The sequence below is a fragment of the Pseudophryne corroboree genome, chromosome 1 (assembly GCF_028390025.1).
Source record: "Pseudophryne corroboree isolate aPseCor3 chromosome 1, aPseCor3.hap2, whole genome shotgun sequence".
Classification (NCBI taxonomy): domain Eukaryota; kingdom Metazoa; phylum Chordata; class Amphibia; order Anura; family Myobatrachidae; genus Pseudophryne; species Pseudophryne corroboree.
The window spans coordinates 424,006,914-424,023,812 of record NC_086444.1 but is presented as its reverse complement, the minus strand read 5'-3'; the positions used below and the strand labels follow the sequence as shown (position 1 = coordinate 424,023,812).

Genomic DNA, 16,899 nt, shown 5'->3' with positions numbered 1-16,899 from the left:
TGGTGTGCACTGGCTCCTCCCCCTATGACCCTCCTCCAAGCCTCAGTTAGGTTTTTGTGCCCGTCCGAGCAGGGTGCAATCTAGGTGGCTCTCCTAAAGAGCTGCTTAGAAAAAGTTATTAGGTTTTTTATTTTCAGTGAGTCCTGCTGGCAACAGGCTCACTGCAACGAGGGACTTAGGGGAGAAGAAGTGAACTCACCTGCGTGCAGGATGGATTGGCTTCTTAGGCTACTGGACACCATTAGCTCCAGAGGGATCGAACACAGGCCCAGCCATGGAGTCCGGTCCCGGAGCCGCGCCGCCGACCCCCTTGCAGATGCCGAAAAGTGAAGAGGTCCAGAAACCGGCGGCAGAAGACTTTTCAGTCTTCATGAGGTAGCGCACAGCACTGCAGCTGTGCACCATTGTTGTCAGCACACTTCACACCAGCGGTCACTGAGGGTGCAGGGCGCGGGGGGGGGGGGGGGCGCCCTGGGCAGCAATGATAATACCTTGTTCTGGCTAAAAATACATCACATATAGCCCCTGGGGCTATATGGATGTATTTAACCCCTGCCAGGTCTCACAAACACCGGGAGAAGAGCCCGCCGAAATAGGGGGCGGGGCCTATCTCCTCAGCACACAGCGCCATTTTCCTGCACAGCTCCGCTGCGAGGAAGGCTCCCAGGACTCTCCCCTGCACTGCACTACAGAAACAGGGTAAAAAAACAGAGAGGGGGGGCACTTTTTTGGCGATATTGATATATTAAGCTGCTATAAAGGAAACAACACTTCTGTAGGGTTGTTCCTATATATTTATAGCGCTTGGGTGTGTGCTGGCAAACTCTCCCTCTGTCTCCCCAAAGGGCTAGTGGGGTCCTGTCTTCGATAAGAGCATTCCCTGTGTGTCTGCTGTGTGTCGGTACGTGTGTGTCGACATGTATGAGGACGATGTTGGTGTGGAGGCGGAGCAATTGCCGGTAATGGTGATGTCACCCCCTAGGGAGTCGACACCGAAATGGATGGCTTTGTTTATGGAATTACGTGATAATGTCAGCACGTTACAAAAATCAGTTGACGACATGAGACGGCCGGCAAACCAGTTAGTACCTGTCCAGGCGTCTCAGACACCATCAGGGGCTGTAAAACGCCCTTTACCTCAGTCGGTCGACACAGACCCAGACACGGACACCGAATCTAGTGTCGACGGTGAAGAAACAAACGTATTTTCCAGTAGGGCCACACGTTATATGATCACGGCAATGAAGGAGGCTTTGCATATCTCTGATACTGCAAGTACCACAAAAAGGGGTATTATGTGGGGTCTGAAAAAACTTCCTGTAGTTTTTCCTGAATCAGAGGAATTGAATGAAGTGTGTGATGAAGCGTGGGTTAACCCCGATAGAAAACTGCTAATTTCAAAGAAGTTATTGGCATTATATCCTTTCCCGCCAGAGGTTAGGGCGCGCTGGGAAACACCCCCTAGGGTGGATAAGGCACTCACACGCTTATCAAAACAAGTGGCGTTACCGTCTCCTGAAACGGCCGCCATCAAGGATCCAGCTGATAGGAGGCTGGAAACTACCCTGAAAAGTATATACACTCATACTGGTGTTATACTGCGACCAGCCATCGCCTCTGCATGGATGTGCAGTGCTGGGGTGGTTTGGTCGGATTCCCTGACTGAAAATATTGATACCCTGGATAGGGACAGTATTTTATTGACTATAGAGCAATTAAAGGATGCTTTTCTTTATATGCGAGATGCTCAGAGGGATATTTGCACTCTGGCATCGAGAGTAAGTGCGATGTCCATATCTGCCAGAAGAAGTTTATGGACGCGACAGTGGTCAGGTGATGCGGATTCCAAACGGCATATGGAAGTATTGCCGTATAAAGGGGAGGAATTATTTGGGGTCGGTCTATCGGATTTGGTGGCCACGGCAACAGCCGGGAAATCCACCTTTTTACCTCAGGTCCCCTCCCAACAGAAAAAGACACCGTCTTTTCAGCCGCAGTCCTTTCGTTCCTATAAGAACAAGCGGGCAAAAGGACAGTCATATCTGCCCCGAGGCAAAGGAAAGGGTAAGAGAGTGCACCAAGCAGCTCCCTCCCAGGAGCAGAAGCCCTCCCCGGCTTCTGCAAAGCCCTCAGCATGACGTTGGGGCTTTACAAGCGGACTCAGGGGCGGTGGGGGGTCGACTCAAGAATTTCAGCGCACAGTGGGCTCACTCACAGGTGGACCCCTGGATCCTGCAGGTAGTATCTCAGGGTTACAGGTTGGAATTCGAGAAGTCTCCCCCTCGCCGGTTCCTAAAGTCTGCTCTGCCAACGTCTCCCTCGGACAGGGCGACGGTATTGGAAGCCATTCACAAGCTGTATTCTCAGCAGGTGATAGTCAAGGTACCCCTCCTACAACAGGGAAAGGGGTATTATTCCACACTATTTGTGGTACCGAAGCCGGACGGCTCGGTAAGACCTATTCTAAATCTGAAATCTTTGAACCTGTACATACAAAAATTCAAGTTCAAGATGGAGTCACTCAGAGCAGTGATAGCGAATCTGGAAGAAGGGGACTTTATGGTGTCCCTGGACATCAAGGATGCTTACCTGCATGTCCCAATTTGCCCTTCACATCAAGGGTACCTCAGGTTCGTGGTGCAAAACTGTCATTATCAGTTTCAGACGCTGCCGTTTGGATTGTCCACGGCACCTCGGGTCTTTACCAAGGTAATGGCCGAAATGATGTTTCTTCTGCGAAGAAAAGGCGTATTAATTATCCCTTACTTGGACGATCTCCTGATAAGGGCAAGGTCCAGAGAACAGCTGGGGGACGTAGTAGCACTAACCCAAGTAGTGCTGCAACAGCACGGGTGGATTCTGAATTTTCCAAAATCTCAATTGACCCCGACGACACGTCTGCTGTTCCTGGGAATGATTCTGGACACGGTTCAGAAAAAGGTGTTTCTTCCGGAGGAGAAAGCCAGGGAGTTATCCGAACTTGTCAGGAACCTCCTAAAACCAGGAAAAGTGTCTGTGCATCAATGCACAAGAGTCCTGGGAAAAATGGTGGCTTCTTACGAAGCGATTCCATTCGGCAGATTCCACGCACAAACTTTTCAGTGGGATCTGCTGGACAAATGGTCCGGATCGCATCTGCAGATGCATCAGTGGTCCTGGTGACCACGGATGCCAGTCTGAGAGGCTGGGGAGCGGTCACACAGGGAAGAAACTTCCAGGGAGTGTGGTCAAGCCTGGAGATGTCTCTTCACATAAAATACTGGAGCTAAGAGCGATTTACAATGCTCTAAGCCTGGCAAAACCCCTGCTTCAGGGTCAGCCGGTGTTGATCCAGTCGGACAACATCACGGCAGTCGCCCACGTAAACAGACAGGGCGGCACAAGAAGCAGGAGGGCAATGGCAGAAGCTGCAAGGATTCTTCGCTGGGCGGAAGATCATGTGATAGCACTGTCAGCAGTGTTCATTCCGGGAGTGGACAACTGGGAAGCGGACTTCCTCAGCAGACACGATCTACACCCGGGAGAGTGGGGACTTCATCCAGAAGTCTTCCACATGATTGTGAACCGTTGGGAAAAACCAAAGGTGGATATGATGGCGTCCCGCCTCAACAAAAAACTGGACAGGTATTGCGCCAGGTCAAGAGACCCTCAGGCAATAGCTGTGGACGCTCTGGTAACACCGTGGGTGTTCCAGTCAGTGTATGTGTTTCCTCCTCTGCCTCTCATACCAAAAGTACTGAGAATTATACGGCAAAGGGGAGTAAGAACGATACTCGTGGCTCCGGATTGGCCAAGAAGAACTTGGTACCCGGAACTTCAGGAGATGCTCACGGAAGATCCGTGGCCTCTACCTCTAAGACGGGACCAGCTTCAGCAGGAACCGTGTCTATTCCAAGACTTACCGCGGCTGCGTTTGACGGCATGGCGGTTGAACGCCGAATTCTAAGGGAAAAAGGCATTCCGGAAGAGGTCATCCCTACCCTGGTAAAAGCCAGGAAGGAGGTGACTGCACAACATTATCACCGCATTTGGAGAAAATATGTTGCGTGGTGTGAGGCCAGGAAGGCCCCGACGGAGGAATTTCAACTGGGTCGATTCCTACATTTCCTGCAAACAGGATTGTCTATGGGCCTCAAATTAGGGTCCATTAAGGTTCAAATTTCGGCCCTGTCGATTTTCTTCCAGAAAGAATTGGCTTCAGTTCCTGAAGTCCAGACTTTTGTAAAAGGAGTACTACATATACAGCCCCCGGTTGTGCCCCCAGTGGCTCCGTGGGATCTTAATGTAGTTTTGGATTTTCTCAAATCCCATTGGTTTGAGCCACTCAAATCGGTGGATTTGAAATATCTTACATGGAAAGTAACCATGCTACTGGCCCTGGCTTCAGCCAGGAGAGTGTTAGAATTGGCGGCTTTATCGTATAAAAGCCCATATCTGATTTTCCATTCGGACAGGGCAGAACTGCGGACGCGTCCTCAGTTTCTGCCTAAGGTGGTTTCAGCGTTTCACCTGAACCAGCCTATTGTGGTGCCTGCGGGTACTAGCGATTTGGAGGATTCCAAGTTGCTGGACGTTGTCAGGGCATTGAAAATATATATTTCAAGGACGGCTGGAGTCAGAAAATCTGACTCTCTGTTTATACTGTATGCACCCAACAAGCTGGGTGCTCCTGCTTCTAAGCAGACGATTGCTCGTTGGATTTGTAGCACAATTCAACTTGCACATTCTGTGGCAGGCCTGCCACAGCCTAAATCTATCAAGGCCCATTCCACAAGGAAGGTGGGCTCATCTTGGGCAGCTGCCCGAGGGGTCTCGGCATTACAACTCTGCCGAGCAGCTACGTGGTCAGGGGAGAACACGTTTGTAAAATTCTACAAATTTGATACCCTGGCTAAGGAGGACCTGGAGTTCTCTCATTCGGTGCTGCAGAGTCATCCGCACTCTCCCGCCCGTTTGGGAGCTTTGGTATAATCCCCATGGTCCTGACGGAGTCCCAGCATCCACTAGGACGTCAGAGAAAATAAGATTTTACTTACCGATAAATCTATTTCTCGTAGTCCGTAGTGGATGCTGGGCGCCCATCCCAAGTGCGGATTGTCTGCAATACTTGTACATAGTTATTGTTACAAAAAAATCGGGTTGTTATTGTTGTGAGCCGTCTGTTCAGAGGCTCCTACGTTTGTCATACTGTTAACTGGGTTCAGATCACAAGTTGTACGGTGTGATTGGTGTGGCTGGTATGAGTCTTACCCGGGATTCAAAATCCTTCCTTATTGTGTACGCTCGTCCGGGCACAGTATCCTAACTGAGGCTTGGAGGAGGGTCATAGGGGGAGGAGCCAGTGCACACCACCTAGTCCTAAAGCTTTTATTTTTGTGCCCTGTCTCCTGCGGAGCCGCTAATCCCCATGGTCCTGACGGAGTCCCAGCATCCACTACGGACTACGAGAAATAGATTTATCGGTAAGTAAAATCTTATTTTTTGGGGGGTTTGAAAAATAAATGGCCTCAAATTACCCCAACTGCTTTAAGGCCCTTTCACACCGCACAAGTAACCCGGTATCGACCCGGCATATTGCTGGGTCGACACGGGTCAGTGTGAAAGGGCCATGGTTGAATTCCCGGGTCACCTGACCCGGTAATTCCACCCGGGTTATAAGCAGTGTTATTCCTGGGTTGAATACCGGGTCAGTGGCATCGTGAACAGGTTCCTAGGTCGATGTGACCCGGGACCCGTTCATTACATAGGGAGAGGCGGCGCGGAGATGAGCTCATCTCCTAGCGCCGCTGCCGGCTCTGCCCCCTGCCGCTATGGCATTTGCCGGGTCGGGAAGCCAGCTCTTAGAGTCCAATGCTGGATCCCACCCGGGAAGGACCAGTTTCCAATTCCCAGGTGGGATCCGGTATTGGTGATGTGAAAGGGGTATAGTTTATTTATTTATTTATCTTTTTATGCATTCCAAATGTAAAGTATTTTAATGCAAAATATTTTTTTTTATTTTTTTTGGGGGGGTTGGGGGGGTTTGCATTTTTTGTTTAATTTTTTTTAAATTAAATTAATTAGTTTTTTATAACTTTACTTTAATAATAATAAAAAATATCAGCCATTTAACACCTAAGAGCGGCCTGTATTTTCCTTATGCCCACTAACAGCCTTATATATTCTGGAAATGTGTTATCTGAGGGTCATGGCGCTTCAAATTAGGGTTCTGCCTGCTGCTATACGGGTAGGGGTTATCCCGAAAACCCCACACAGCTAGAGACAATGGGTAGAGTAGTATAGTAAGCTTGGGGCTCCCTTTCAGCCAGGGGCAGAGTGACAGAAAGTAAAATAAAATGAACTAGACTTCCCTTGAATTCTTTTCTTGTTTCCAAATCCTGTCCATGTCTGTGGTGTTTCCTCAGCAGTTTCTCAGTACAGTCGAGTATATATGAGCGCTGGATGCTATCTCCTCGGTTGGATGAATGTCTGATCTCGCTCAATGCACTATCAGAGATAGCTTAGCAGGACGTCACTCTCCGGGCGCGGTGTCCGGGTTCAGGAGCAGCGATAATCAAGTAAATCTCGGTAGAGTTCCCCAGCTCAGTGTCTCCGGGACCTCGTAACACATTGCTAGTAGCGAGGTCCCGGGGACACTGAGCTGGGGAACTCTACCGGGGATTTACTGAATTATCGCTACTCCCGAGCCCGGACACAGAGACTGGAGAGTGACATCCTGCTAAGCTAAATTTGATAGTTCATTGAGTGAGATCAGACATTCATCCGACCAAGGAGATTGCATCCAACGCTCATATATACTCGACACTGCTGAGGAAACACTACAGCCAAGGACAGGATTTGGAAACGAAAATAATTCAAGGAAAGTCTAGTTCATTTTATTTTGTATATTATCCTGCTAACAAAGTTGGTACCGTTTTTGGGGTCCAGGATAGCTCCCCACATTTTTATTCACTTCTCCCAGGTCATAATTTGTAGAAAATTTGCGCACCCTCGCCCAAACCACCATGAATTGGCATTTCTAATTGGATATCCCATTTCTCAGGCATGCACATTCATGTGTAGTCAAAGTTTAATGAAACACTCTCATTGACAGTCTCAACTAATTTGATTGAGCTCTTATGGCAGGGATGGGGAACCTTTGGCCATCCAGCGGTTGAACTACACATTCCAGCATGCCCTGCAACAGTTTTAGCATGACCAAATTGCAAAACTGTTGTAGGGCATGCTGGTATGTGTAGTTCAGGAACAGCTGGAGGGCTGCAGGTTCTCCATACCTGCCTTACAGTGTAGTCCCTTCTAGAAGCACCTTGTCGTGTGTATAGCCATCTAGGAGGCAAGCATCACTGAGTGTGAACATCCCATATCCTGGTCTAGTATACTTATTGCCTCTTGAGAATTTTTTTTGTGACCTCAGGCTTTAGAAAGTGTAATAGCTCATCAGATTGACTGAGTGGATGCTACATTAGTGTTGCAGTAATTCTAATTATTTAAAGGAATTCATTTCAGATCAGCTCAAATTAGTTCAGAATTGGGTCAGACTTAATAATGTGTGGTTAAGCCCATAAACATACTTTTTACCGTTACTGTAATTACAACAAAAAAAAGAAAGGAAAGTAATCTTGTGGAGCTACATGTATCAGAGTATCCGAAGTCCCTGGGACTGCTGGGAGATGCCGGCACTTGTGAAACTACAAGCAGCGCGATGCGTGTCAGCCTTGACATGCTGGATCAGTTCCACACTGGTCTTTCATTGCTTTGCTTGCCTGCCTGTTATTGTTTGGGCAGGAGGGTTGCTCAGCCAATCACAGGCGGGGCGATATGTAATTGCTAATTGCCAATTAATTGTGAAATATTTATGTATTACAGTAGGCTGTGCCTATTTTAAAATGTATTGACTATTGAAATGATTGGGAAAAAAACAAAATTTAGCAGAGTGAAATCACTTATGTAAGGATCATTTAAAAAAAAAATTGGGTATTTTGAGGAATAAATCAACATTTTTATTATGCTGAATTAACTTCTGATGAAAATAGTCCATTCATGGCTCTCAGTATAAAGATAGCCATAAACTGTATTATTAAGCAATCAGCCAATTATCTGGTCGTGCCGATAATTAGTGTATGGCCACAACAGAATACCAATTTATTTTTCTAAACAAAAGTTCTTGATGTATTGTTCTTCTTAGTGTCCTTTGTATCTACTGCCGTGTTGATGTCTTTTTTTTTTTCTTCTTCTCACTATTGTAGTTTTTTTAAATCCTTCAAATAACAGAATACATAATGTGAACCATGTGCTTGATCACAACAATTGGAGAAAATGGACTTGATCCACTATATGCCATTAAAAGGGACACAGCTGTTTCTTAGTGGCATTGAGACTGCTGCCATCTGGTGGGGTTGATTAGACGGTGGACTTGGTTCACTATTTCACAGACATATCTAATGTTTCTAGTGCATGAAACCTTTTCCAGCATGCTGAGAGATAAGACCCTGGGGTATATTTACTAAGGTCCCGATTTTGACCGAGATGCCGTTTTTTCATCAAAGTGTCATCTCGGTAATTTACTAAGCAGAAATCACGGCAGTGATGAGGCCATTCGTATTTTTTTGCAAGTCCAACAAAAAAAATACGAATGAATACACCATCGGTCAAAACGCGGCTGTTTAAGTATGAATCTCGGTCATTTACTAAGAAGTGCAAAGCAAAAAAAAACAAAACACTGCCGTGAAAAAATACAACTCGTAAAAAAGTGCTAAAAAAAAACCAGACCTGCTTTTTTGAGCCGTGATTGGATAGGCATGCACGGATCCATGAGATCCGTGCATGTATATCAGTGGGAAGGGGTGGGAAAGTGTTAATTTGTTGAAAAAAAATTGCGTGGGGTCCCCCCTCCTAAGCATAACCAGCCTCGGGCTCTTTGAGCCGATCCTGGTTGCAGAAATATGGGTAAAAAAATGACAGGGGTTCCCCCATATTTTAAGCAACCAGCATCGGGCTCTGCGCCTGGTCCTGGTTCCAAAAATACGGGGGACAAAAAGCGTAGGGGTCCCCCGTATTTTTAAAACCAGCACCGGGCTCCACTAGCTGGACAGACGATGCCACAGCCGGGGGTCACTTTTATACAGTGCCCTGCGGCCGTGGCATCAAATATCCAACTAGTCACCCCTGGCCGGGGTACCCTGGTGGAGTGGGGACCCCTTCAATCAAGGGGTCCCCCCCCCCCCCAGCCACCCAAGGGCCAGGGGTGAAGCCCGAGGCTGTCCCCCCCCCCCCCCCCATCCAATGGGCTGCGGATGGGGGGCTGATAGCCTTTTTGTAAAAGTGTAAGATATTGTTTTTAGTAGCAGTACTACAAGGCCCAGCAAGCCTCCCCCACATGCTGGTACTTGGAGAACCACAAGTACCAGCATGCGGCGGAAAAACAGGCCCGCTGGTACCTGTAGTACTACTACTAAAAAAATACCCAAAAAAAGACAATACACACACACCTTGAAAGTAAAGTTTTATTACATCCATCCACACAAACATACATACATACTTACCTTATGTTCACACGCAGGTCGGTCCTCTTGTCCAGTAGAATCCATGGGGTACCTGTTGAATAAATTATACTCACCAGATCCAGGGTACCAGGCTCCTCGGATAATCCTTTTGTAATCCACGTACTTGATTAAAAAAATAAAACGGAGACCCGAGCCACGCACTGAAAGGGGACCCATGTTTTCACATGGGTCCCCTTTCCCCGAATGCCAGAAACCCACTCTGGCTGAAGAAACCCACTTAGACATCAGTCAATCAGGGAGCGCCACGTTGTGGCACCCTCCTGATCGGCTGTGTGCTCCTGTACTGTTTGACAGGCGGCACACGGCAGTGTTACAATGTAGCGCCTATGCGCTCCATTGTAACCAATGGTGGGAACTTTGTGGTCAGCGGTGAGGTCACTTTCGGTCAACCGCTGAGCAGAAAGTTCCCACCATTGGTTACAATGGAGCCCATAGGCGCTACATTGTAACACTGCCGTGTGCCGCCTGTCAGTCAGTACAGGAGCACACAGCCGATCAGGAGGGTGCCACAACGTGGCGCTCCCTGATTGGCTGAAGAAACCCACTTAGACAGAAGTCAGAGTGGGTTTCTGGCATTCGGGGAAAGGGGACCCATGTGAAAACATGGGTCCCCTTTCAGTGCGTGGCTCGGGTCTCCGTTTTATTTTTTTAATCAAGTACGTGGATTACAAAAGGATTATCCGAGGAGCCTGGTACCCTGGATCTGGTGAGTATAATTTATTCAACAGGTACCCCATGGATTCTACTGGACAAGAGGACCGACCTGCGTGTGAACATAAGGTAAGTATGTATGTATGTTTGTGTGGATGAATGTAATAAAACTTTACTTTCAAGGTGTGTGTGTATTGTCTTTTTTTGGGTATTTTTTTAGTAGTAGTACTACAGGTACCAGCGGGCCCGTTTTTCCGCCGCATGCTGGTACTTGTGGTTCTCCAAGTACCAGCTTGCGGGGGAGGCTTGCTGGGACTTGTAGTACTGCTACTAAAAACAATATTCATAACTATCAACAAAGGCTATCAGCCCCCCATCCGCAGCCCATTGGATGGTGGGGACAGCCTCGGGCTTCACCCCTGGCCCTTGGGTGGCTGGGGGACGGGGACCCCTTGATTGAAGGGGTCCCCACTCCCCCAGGGTACCCCGGCCAGGGGTGACTAGTTGGATATTTGATGCCACGGCCGCAGGGCACGGTATAAAAGTGACCCCAGGCTGTGGCATTATCTGTCCAGCTAGTGGAGCCCGGTGCTGGTTTTAAAAATACGGGGGACCCCTACGCTTTTTGTCCCCCGTATTTTTGGAACCAGGACCAGGCGCAGAGCCCGATGCTGGTTGCTTAAATATGGGGGAACCCCTGTCCATTTTTTTACCATATTTCTGCAACCAGGATCGGCTCAAAGAGCCCGAGGCTGGTTTGCCTTAGGAGGGGGGACCCCACGCAATTTTTTTTTAACATTTAAAATTTATTTTCTCTATCGTCCTAGTGGATGCTGGGGTTCCTGAAAGGACCATGGGGAATAGCGGCTCCGCAGGAGACAGGGCACAAAAGTAAAGCTTTCCGATCAGGTGGTGTGCACTGGCTCCTCCCCCTATGACCCTCCTCCAAGCCAGTTAGATTTTTGTGCCCGGCCGAGAAGGGTGCAATCTAGGTGGCTCTCCTAAAGAGCTGCTTAGAGAAAGTTTAGCTTAGGTTTTTTATTTTACAGTGAGTCCTGCTGGCAACAGGATCACTGCAACGAGGGACTTAGGGGAGAAGAAGTGAACTCACCTGCGTGCAGGATGGATTGGCTTCTTGGCTACTGGACATCAGCTCCAGAGGGACGATCACAGGTACAGCCTGGATGGTCACCGGAGCCTCGCCGCCGGCCCCCTTGCAGATGCTGAAACATGAAGAGGTCCAGAATCGGCGGCAGAAGACTCCTCAGTCTTCTAAAGGTAGCGCACAGCACTGCAGCTGTGCGCCATTTTCCTCTCAGCACACTTCACACGGCAGTCACTGAGGGTGCAGGGCGCTGGGAGGGGAGCGCCCTGGGAGGCAAATGAAAACCTATTTGGCTAAAAAATACCTCACACATAGCCTCCGGGGCTATATGGAGATATTTAACCCCTGCCAGAATACACTAAAGAGCGGGAGACGAGCCCGCCGGAAAAGGGGCGGGGCCTATCTCCTCAGCACACAGCGCCATTTTCCTTACACAGCTCCGCTGGTCAGGACGGCTCCCAGGTCTCTCCCCTGCACTGCACTACAGAAACAGGGTAAAACAAGAGAGGGGGGGCAAAATAGTGGCAAAAATTATATTATAAAAGCAGCTATACAGGGAGCACTTATTATAAGGCTATCCCTGTCATATATAGCGCTTTTGGTGTGTGCTGGCAAACTCTCCCTCTGTCTCCCCAAAGGGCTAGTGGGGTCCTGTCTTCGTTAAGAGCATTCCCTGTGTGTCTGCTGTGTGTCGGTACGTGTGTGTCGACATGTATGAGGACGATATTGGTGTGGAGGCGGAGCAATTGCCAAATATGGGGATGTCACCTCCTAGGGGGTCGACACCAGAATGGATGCCTTTATTTATGGAATTACGGGATAGTGTCAACACGCTAAAGCAGTCGTTTGTCGACATGAGACGGCCGGACAATCAGTTAGTGCCTGTCCAGGCGCCTCAAACACCGTCAGGGGCTGTAAAACGCCCTTTGCCTCAGTCGGTCGACACAGACCCAGACACAGGCACTGATTCCAGTGGCGACGGTGACGAATCAACCGTATTTTCCAGTAGGGCCACACGTTATATGATTTTGGCAATGAAGGAGGCGTTACATTTAGCTGATACTACTGGTACCACTAAACAGGGTATTATGTGGGGTGTGAAAAAACTACCTATAGTTTTTCCTGAATCAGAAGAACTAAATGATGTATGTGATGAAGCGTGGGTTGCCCCCGATAAAAAGATGCTAATTTCAAAGAAGTTATTAGCTTTATACCCTTTCCCGTCAGAGGTTAGGGCGCGCTGGGAAACACCTCCTAGGGTGGATAAGGCGCTCACACGCTTATCTAAACAAGTGGCGTTACCCTCTCCTGAGACGGCCGCACTTAAAGATCCAACAGATAGGAGGATGGAAAATATCCAAAAAAGTATATACACACATACAGGTGTTATACTACGACCAGCTATAGCGTCAGCCTGGATGTGCAGTGCTGGAGTAGTTTGGTCAGAGTCCCTGATTGAAAATATTGATACCCTGGATAGGGACAATGTTTTACTGTCTTTAGAGCAAATAAAGGATGCATTTCTTTATATGCGTGATGCACAGAGGGATATCTGCACACTGGCATCACGGGTAAGTGCTATGTCCATTTCGGCCAGAAGAAGTTTATGGACGCGACAGTGGTCAGGCGATGCGGACTCAAAACGGCATATGGAAGTTTTGCCGTATAAAGGGGAGGAGTTATTTGGAGTCGGTCTATCAGATTTGGTGGCCACGGCTACAGCCGGGAAATCCACCTTTTTACCTCAAGCTACTCCCCAACAGAAAAAGACACCGACTTTTCAACCGCAGTCCTTTCGTTCCTTTAAAAACAAGAGAGCAAAGGGATATTCATATCTGCCACGAGGCAGAGGAAGGGGGAAGAGACACCAACAGGCAGCTCCTTCCCAGGAACAGAAGCCCTCCCCCGCTTCTACAAAAGCCTCAGCATGACGCTGGGGCTTCTCAAGCGGACTCGGGGGCGGTGGGCGGTCGTCTCAAGCATTTCAGCGCGCAGTGGGCTCACTCGCAGGTAGATCCCTGGATCCTGCAGATAATATCTCAGGGGTACAGGTTGGAACTAGAGACAGATCCGCCTCGCCGTTTCCTGAAGTCTGCTTTACCAACGTCCCCCTCCGAAAGGGAGACGGTTTTGGAAGCCATTCACAAGCTGTACTCTCAGCAGGTGATAGTCAAGGTACCTCTTCTACAACAGGGAAAGGGGTATTATTCCACTCTATTTGTGGTACCGAAGCCGGACGGCTCGGTAAGACCTATTCTAAATCTGAAGTCCTTGAACCTGTACATAAAGAAGTTCAAGTTCAAAATGGAGTCACTCAGAGCAGTGATAGCGAACCTGGAAGAAGGGGACTTTATGGTGTCCTTGGACATCAAGGATGCGTACCTCCACGTTCCAATTTACCCCTCACACCAGGGGTACCTCAGGTTCGTTGTACAAAACTGTCACTATCAGTTTCAGACGCTGCCGTTCGGATTGTCCACGGCACCTCGGGTCTTTACAAAGGTAATGGCCGAGATGATGATGATTCTTCGAAGAAAAGGCGTATTAATTATCCCATACTTGGACGATCTCCTAATAAGGGCAAGGTCCAGAGAACAGCTAGAGAGGGGATTAGCAATGTCTCAAGAAGTGCTAAAACAGCACGGCTGGATTCTGAATATTCCAAAATCCCAGTTAATGCCGACAACTCGTCTGCTGTTCCTAGGGATGATTCTGGACACGGTTCAGAAAAAGGTTTTTCTCCCGGAGGAAAAAGCCAAGGAGTTGTCCGAGCTTGTCAGGAACCTCCTAAAACCAGGAAAGGTGTCTGTACATCAATGCACAAGAGTCCTGGGAAAAATGGTGGCTTCTTACGAAGCAATTCCATTCGGCAGATTCCATGCACGAATTTTCCAGAGGGATCTGTTAGACAAATGGTCAGGGTCGCATCTTCAGATGCACCAGCGGATAACCCTGTCTCCAAGGACAAGGGTATCTCTTCTGTGGTGGTTGCAGAGTGCTCATCTATTGGAGGGCCGCAGATTCGGCATACAGGATTGGATCCTGGTGACCACGGACGCCAGCCTGAGAGGCTGGGGAGCAGTCACACAAGGAAGAAACTTCCAGGGAGTGTGGACGAGCCTGGAAACGTCTCTTCACATAAACATTCTGGAACTAAGAGCAATCTACAATGCTCTAAGCCAGGCAGAACCTCTGCTTCAAGGAAAACCGGTGTTGATCCAGTCGGACAACATCACGGCAGTCGCCCATGTGAACAGACAGGGCGGCACAAGAAGCAGGAGTGCAATGGCAGAAGCTGCAAGGATTCTTCGCTTGGCAGAGAATCATGTGATAGCACTGTCAGCAGTGTTCATCCCGGGAGTGGACAACTGGGAAGCAGACTTCCTCAGCAGACACGACCTTCACCCGGGAGAGTGGGGACTTCATCCGGAAGTCTTCCACATGCTGGTAACCCGTTGGGAAAGACCAATGGTGGACATGATGGCGTCTCGCCTCAACAAAAAACTGGACAGGTATTGCGCCAGGTCAAGAGATCCGCAGGCAATAGCTGTGGACGCGCTGGTAACGCCTTGGGTGTACCAGTCGGTGTATGTGTTTCCTCCTCTGCCTCTCATACCAAAAGTATTGAGAATTATACGGCAAAGAGGCGTAAGAACGATACTAGTGGTTCCGGATTGGCCAAGAAGGACTTGGTACCCGGAACTTCAAGAGATGATCACGGAAGATCCGTGGCCTCTACCTCTAAGGAGGGACTTGCTTCAGCAGGGTCCCTGTCTGTTTCAAGACTTACCGCGGCTGCGTTTGACGGCATGGCGGTTGAACGCCGGATCCTAAAGGAAAAAGGCATGCCGGAAGAAGTCATTCCTACTTTGATTAAAGCAAGGAAGGAAGTAACCGTGCAACACTATCACCGCATTTGGCGAAGATATGTTGCGTGGTGCGAGGATCGGAGTGCTCCGACGGAGGAATTTCAACTGGGTCGATTCCTACATTTCCTGCAATCAGGATTGTCTATGGGTCTCAAATTGGGATCTATTAAGGTTCAAATTTCGGCCCTGTCGATTTTCTTTCAAAAAGAATTGGCTTCAGTTCCTGAAGTCCAGACTTTTGTTAAGGGAGTGCTGCATATACAGCCTCCTGTGGTGCCTCCAGTGGCACCGTGGGATCTCAATGTGGTTTTGGAATTTCTAAAATCTCATTGGTTTGAACCACTAAAAAAGGTGGATTTAAAATATCTCACATGGAAAGTGACCATGTTACTAGCCCTGGCTTCGGCCAGGAGAGTGTCAGAACTGGCAGCTTTATCTTACAAAAGCCAATATCTGATTTTCCATTCGGACAGGGCAGAACTGCGGACTCGTCCGCATCTTCTCCCTAAGGTGGTGTCAGCATTTCATCTGAACCAGCCTATTGTAGTGCCTGCGGCTACAAGTGACTTGGAGGACTCCAAGTTACTGGACGTTGTCAGAGCATTAAAAATATATATTGCAAGGACAGCTGGAGTCAGAAAATCTGACTCGTTGTTTATATTGTATGCACCCAACAAGATGGGTGCTCCTGCGTCTAAGCAGACGATTGCTCGTTGGATCTGTAGCACAATCCAACTTGCACATTCTGTGGCAGGCCTGCCACAGCCTAAATCTGTAAAGGCCCACTCCACAAGGAAGGTGGGCTCATCTTGGGCGGCTGCCCGAGGGGTCTCGGCATTACAACTTTGCCGAGCAGCTACGTGGTCAGGGGAGAACACGTTTGTAAAATTTTACAAATTTGATACTCTGGCTAAGGAGGACCTGGAGTTCTCTCATTCGGTGCTGCAGAGTCATCCGCACTCTCCCGCCCGTTTGGGAGCTTTGGTATAATCCCCATGGTCCTTTCAGGAACCCCAGCATCCACTAGGACGATAGAGAAAATAAGAATTTACTTACCGATAATTCTATTTCTCGGAGTCCGTAGTGGATGCTGGGCGCCCATCCCAAGTGCGGATTATCTGCAATAATTGTACATAGTTATTGTTAACTAATTCGGGTTATTGTTAGGAAGCCATCTTTCAGAGGCTCCTCTGTTATCATACTGTTAACTGGTTTTGATCACAAGTTGTACGGTGTGATTGGTGTGGCTGGTATGAGTCTTACCCGGGATTCAAAATTCCTCCCTTATTGTGTACGCTCGTCCGGGCACAGTACCTAACTGGCTTGGAGGAGGGTCATAGGGGGAGGAGCCAGTGCACACCACCTGATCGGAAAGCTTTACTTTTGTGCCCTGTCTCCTGCGGAGCCGCTATTCCCCATGGTCCTTTCAGGAACCCCAGCATCCACTACGGACTCCGAGAAATAGAATTATCGGTAAGTAAATTCTTATTTTTTTATTAAACAAAGTGCACAATGATGCCCAGCACGGATCTCTCAGATCCGGCCGAGATTCATTGTATTAAAGTCGGCAGTGTTTTACAAGTCACTCACGTAAAACACTGCCTAAAAAACCGAATGACATCGACATCGGAAAACCCGAAAATGCAGAATACGGCAGCTTAGTAAATTAGTCGTAATAAATTCAAAAAGTTGCAGTTTTACACTTTCGATG

General features: G+C 48.5%; 1 protein-coding gene across 2 annotated transcripts in view; it reads left to right on the top strand.

Moving 5' to 3' along the window:
* Positions 1–16,899, top strand: part of SMTN (smoothelin) — a 291,316-nt gene that overhangs the window by 219,021 nt on the left and 55,396 nt on the right. The window lies entirely within an intron of this gene.